This window comes from Nicotiana tabacum, chromosome 18, assembly GCF_000715075.1.
Source record: "Nicotiana tabacum cultivar K326 chromosome 18, ASM71507v2, whole genome shotgun sequence".
Classification (NCBI taxonomy): Eukaryota; Viridiplantae; Streptophyta; class Magnoliopsida; order Solanales; family Solanaceae; genus Nicotiana; species Nicotiana tabacum.
In genome coordinates, this window is record NC_134097.1 from 78,446,501 (window position 1) to 78,452,500 (window position 6,000).

General features: G+C 33.6%; 1 long non-coding RNA gene across 1 annotated transcript; it reads right to left on the reverse strand.

Annotated features, from left to right (window-relative positions):
* Nucleotides 1-4,155: 4,155 nt before the first annotated feature.
* On the reverse strand, nucleotides 4,156-5,544 carry LOC142172925 (uncharacterized). Its single transcript, XR_012702153.1, has 2 exons — nucleotides 4,829-5,544; nucleotides 4,156-4,474 (listed from the first exon to the last, which is right to left on the reverse strand). It is a non-coding gene; the product is annotated as an uncharacterized LOC142172925 (long non-coding RNA).
* Between the last annotated feature and the right edge of the window lie 456 nt (nucleotides 5,545-6,000).

Genomic DNA, 6,000 nt, shown 5'->3' on the forward strand with positions numbered 1-6,000 from the left:
GAATTTGTTGTTGACAGAATCACACGCAGATCTGGTGCCTTCATTTTAGGGCTTTTTTTATGGCAAAATCTACCTATTTTTGGATTGGTATATAATTTGTAGTAAAAGTGTGGACTACACGGGTAAATAACAAATTATGAACATTTTTGGTAATAAGATTTGATATATGGTATAGATAGGTAAAAATCCCTAATTTTTACTCCAAAAACTTTCACTTTCCTAAATGCCTAATATTAGCTTTTGAGCTGTGCACCACACCTTTATCTCATCACCTAGCTATTTCTATTTTCTCCTGCTACTATTTAATCAACTATCAAGACTTTATTAGTTGGAACATCTTTTTTTATTTTTTCCTTTTTCTCTTCGCTTGGTTCCCCATGTTGTACAACCATAAATGTTTCCACTCATATATACGATAGTTTTTTTTGTGATGATCGTCATGTACCTCTTATTCTGTGGTCAAGTTCTCAAATTAAATTAATGATGTCTACTCATCTAACTGGTTTAAGCAGCCGACACTGATAATATAAATTGTGCTGTTGTTCCATTTAGCTTATAATTATTATCAACCATGAAACCAATAAATTTGCTGCTCGAACTTTCTATAAGTTTCTTCCCTGTGCATTACTAGTCCTCTATGATAGATGATTTAATCATATTCAGTGCCACAAGACGATTGAGACCTACGACGGAATCTAAATAAACAAAAAAATACTGCTCCCTCCGTTTCAGTTTATATGAACCTATTTCCTTTTTGGTCTGTTCCAAAAAAAATAAACCCTTTCTAAATTTGAAAACAATTTAGCTTAAACTTACTATTCTACCCGCAATGAGAAGCTTTTATAATCACACAAATATTCTGGCCCCTTTATAACTTGTTTAGGATCACAATTCCAAAAGTCTTCATTTTTTCTTAAATTCCTTGTCCAGTCAAACAAGTTCACATAAATTGAAACGGGGAGTACCATTTATCTGAAAACAACAAAGGAACATGTTTAGGTCAGGCCATCTCCAACCTTACCCTCATTCCCCATAATGAGGGTAATTTTTGGGTTAATTTAGCTCCAACACTCCCCCATTTTTGTCCCCAAAATGGGGAATGAATAGTGTTCCTCAAATATGGGACACTATTCATCTCCCCCATTACTATTCATCACTTTTTTATTATTATTTTATTATTTAATCTTTTAATTTATCTCTTTGTATATACATAATTATGTTTATGTAATGTCTTTATAGTATTAATTTTATATCTTAACTTTGGTGTATAATTTTGACAAATTAATTTTCGTGCATTTATTATTTTTATGTAAAATTGTAAGTTAATTTTATTATAAGTTATAATTGTACAAAAAATATATAATTATCTCAAAAAATGAATGGTGCAAATATAAAATATTAGATGTTGCTAAAATTGAAAGGTGCGAATATAAAATATTAGATGTTGCTAAAATTAAAAAGTGAAGATTAAAAATACATTAAAATAAATGTTTGCATACAAATTATATTATTTAAAATTTTATGGAATTTTTTTAATGGAAATTACAAATTAATAAAAATAAAAGATGGAATTTTTTTAATAAAAATTAAAAAATAAAATTGAAATGAAAGATAATAATATAATATAGAAGAGAGAGAAGAATATAAAAAAGTTTGAAGAAAAAAATGAAGAATAATTGAAATAAGTTGTTCTCAAAATAGGAAATTTTTCATTTTAGGAACAAGAAATAGAATAAAGGTAGGAGACGTCCTCGCCCATTATGCGGTGGTAAGGGGTGGTCACGAGAGATTTGTGATGGGATTTAAAAGCAGAGAGCTTCAACACTTGATAGGACAGGAACTATACGTGAGGGAATTAATTAGGGTCCCACATGGCTCACATGTACACCTGCAGCCTGAGAGATAGAGATTCCATATTATATATTGGCCAAATACATAGACATGCCATTATACTTAGCTCAATTTTTCATTTTAACATTCTAACTCAGTCTTGTTCTATTTTTGACCCTCCAATTTTATTTTTTTTGTTCCATTTTAACACAAAAGCTGACTAGATTCCATGTTTGATTTGTCTCACCCTTGTAGGCGCGTGAGAGTCATTTTTTAAGCCAAAGTTCATACTCCCAACGCAAAGGCGGATCCAGGATTTAAATCCTATGGATTCAATTTTAATGTTTTTAACATTGAACCCATCATATTTTTAAAGTTATGAGTTCATATCTATTATTTTTGCAATTTTAAAAAAAAATTACATACAAATTTTTACTCCGCGTCGAAAGTTATGGGTTCAGTTGAACCCGTAGTTATTACTGAAAATATATATATAAAATAATTTTTCCCCGGGAGGGAGCAGAAAAACGAAAAAAATAATAATTTAAAATTACAAAAAAAGTAAAATATTTTCTTTTGCGCGGGGGAAGGGGTAGCAGCTGGGTATTTGCACGCGCTGCATTTTTACCTGGGATAAAAAATTTTGTGTTAAAGTGGAACAAAAGTAATGGAGTTGGAGGGCCAAAATGGAACAAGACTGAGTTAAAGTGCCAAAATGAAAAATTAGCCCAAGTTTAATGGTCTATCTATGTATTTGGCCTTATATATTTGAGTTTGACTAGCATGCATGTTTCACATTCATACTGAAAGTACAAGAGGGGATGAATAGTTGTCTATTAAAAATTGGTTGATTAATTATAAGTTTAGTCGACTAGGTTTTGCACAACAGATAGATGAAGTAAAGATGAACCAAACGAATTGAAAGCTAAACAAGACACATCAGCTTTTATACTAGTTCGGTACCGATGTGGTACTTACATTCAGTTTCCCTTGGGTCACAATGGTTCTCTTAGATCTTGATAAAAAATTACAACAGTGATAGTTTTAGTTCGTTCACCACCAATGATGATTAGCAACAGTAATTTCTGGATGTTGACACAACTCTCTTTTGTGTTCTAACTTTTCTTATCTTTTGTAACACTTATAAACTCAAAAATACAGTGTTTGAGCTAAGAACTAGAGAGACTTAGAAGACAGTGTTTGTAGTTGCGTAACACTTCTTTTTGAAATTGGCAGTCTTCTTATACGACAGTTTGAGGACCGTTGCAGAATGATCTTGATTGAGGCACTAAATCCTCTAAGAGATTTGACCTAAGGAGTGCCTCTGAATCCTGCATTAGAGATGGGTTGGATTCGTTTATGTCCTTCCTTTTCATGTCCTCATTTAATAGAGTGATTTGAGGCTTTGACTTGGTTGGTCAATCTTCTAATATAGCCTTAGAGGAGATGCCTGATATTTTCGAGCTGCACTTTGTCACAACTCATTTTTACTACCCCCGAAATAGGGGTATAAGTGAGTTTTTCAATTTAAGTGAAAATCGAAACGAGATTATTTATTTAAAAACCAGAGTCGCCACTTGGGATAATTTATGGTGTCCTAAGTCACCGGTTTTAAAATTCTGAATCGAGGAAGATTGACTCTATTTATGGTCTGCGAACACAGAAATCCGGGTAAGAAATTATGTTAACCCGGGAGAAAGTGTTAGGCATTCTTGGGTTCCGGGGTTTTAGCACGGTCGCTCAACTATTATTGTTGGCCTAATTATCTGATTAATTACATATTTAGAGCCTATTGCATTTTCAAAACCGCTTTTAATTATTTTATGGAATTAGGTTGGAACAAGTCGCGATGTCACACACTCGTTTATTTGGTACACATTGCGAAATATGTCAAGGGAACAGTACCCACGATATACAACGTGTTTATTTTTATTAACATTATTAGAAGTTGTGTCCGGGTCACATAAATGTACCCCCAGATTTGAAAATTATGTATCACAACTACATCACGGAAATCGTACCGTAGCTACGATAATAGATTAAAAGCGTGCCTAAAAGTATACCAACGGTGTTCATGAGTTACTTGACTTTTTATTTTTTATGTATTTGGATCAAACCCAATCTTAAAGCATAGTTTAATCACTGGTGAGCTCGGTCTTTTCCCATACCCCAACCCAACAATCATTCAAAATAATTCGTGTTCAACAAAATTAATCATCAGCAAAGTAAAGTATCCATAACAAGCATCGAAAGCAAAAATGAACATTTGAGAAGGAGACTAAGAGGCTAATAAAAGTAAAGGTGAATTTAAGCCATGAGAAGAGCTATTGAAAGATTTCCTAATATAAGTGAGCTTAACTATTCAAAACACTTTCTTTTGTAATTCATTTCTGCAACTAATAAGAATGACAAGAAGTAAACAGAAGAAGAAAGTGCAGAAGGATGAAGCACAAGCCATAGAGTTGGATCCTTATTGGGCTTATGGAACTTTCCTTCAATTAGGAGAATCTCTTAATGTAAAAACCGACAATAAATGCAATTAGGACAAAGGGGCAGTCTAATGGTCACAAGATCTACCAAAGCACTTGCACGCAAATCATGTAGCTAAAGCTTCATTTTAAGGACCTGTTAACCACCTACCGCCCTGTATCAGCTGAAGCTAACATTAATTAACAAATCCATTTACACTAGTATTTTGCAAGGTCTCACAAACAGGAAACCAAATCTTTACAAGATCTTATAAGATTGCTAAAATTATACACTCAAGTTCGAAATTAAATAGCAAAATAACAGATAGAGGGTTTAACACATTTTTGAATTCATCCAAACTCCATCACAGATAATTCACTAAAGGAAATTTAGGGAAGACAATAACTAAAAGCCATAAACCAAATCAATATGAATCAACCAAACCTCAACGGATCTTAAAATAATTCTTCCAATGCTTAATATTCATCATAAATAATAGTGAACAAGATAGAAAAGGGAAAGGATGAACCTGGAGTTAAAAAAATAGGCAAACTGATGCAGATCTCATCTTCAAAACTCAAAACAAAACAATAGCGGGGAAGTCAAGCAGGAACCGCAAGACAAATCGGAACCTCGAACCTCGGATGAAAACTCGAATCAGCACTGGAATTTCGAACAAAACAACAGCGGCAAACAGTTCTTTGATTTTCTTTTTTAGGAACCCAAAAGAAAACTAAAAGAGAACTCTAAATTTTTGAATGAATGAAAAATTAGAAGAACAACTGAAAATCCAAAAACCCTAGCTCTTTCTCTCCATTTTTCTCCGAAATTTCTGTCCGAACCCCCCCTTTTCCTCGTTTTTCAGCTTGTTTCTCGTGTGTGTGTGACTTGCCCCTCCCCTGTTTCTCGTTTTCCTTTTCTTTCAGGGATTTTGGCGGAAGTCTGGTGGCGTGGGGCTGTTTCTAGTCTTTGAGAGGAGGTAGGAGTTTGGAGTGGAGGTCCGGCGGCTTAGAAGAATGAGAGGCGTGAGGTTCGGGAAGTTTGGGTCGAATGGTAAAGGGGTTAGGAGATGAGGTTAGAAGGGACGGCTAGGAGGGGTGGTCGGCGTTGTGGTGGGTGGAAGCTGAAGGGTGGTCGTTGTTTTGTGCTGAAGGAAATAAAGTCTGATAGGGTTCAGCGGCTGGTTAGGGTAAAGGAGATTAAGTTTCGAGGGGGTGGGGGTCGTTCCTGATGTTGAATGGCTGATCTCCTATTAGGGGTCTAGGGTTCTTTTAGAAGATGTAGGGTTAGGATTATTGGGTGTTGGGTCGGGTCGACCCTGCTTGGGCTGGGTTGGGAAAAAATTTGGGCTTCTAAAATGTTTGGCCCAATTCAATTTAACACCAACCTTTTTCAATTTCCTTTTCTTTTTGTTTTTTTTTCTTTCTTTAATTAATTAAAACCTAAATTAAATTCCTAAATTAATTCAAATTGTAAAATTAAGCTAATTATCTAACCATAATATTTATAAAAAATTAGTTGGTCCTAAATTAAAAGAGAAAACTTAATAATCCAAAATTTAAAGCTAAGAATGTAAAAATGAGTCATTTTAGTAATTTTTATTTTTAATAAAACACTTAATTAATTAATCCTAAAATGTGAACACAAAATTTAAATGCAATGCATAGTATTTTTGGTATTTTTTTCATGATTTTAATAAAG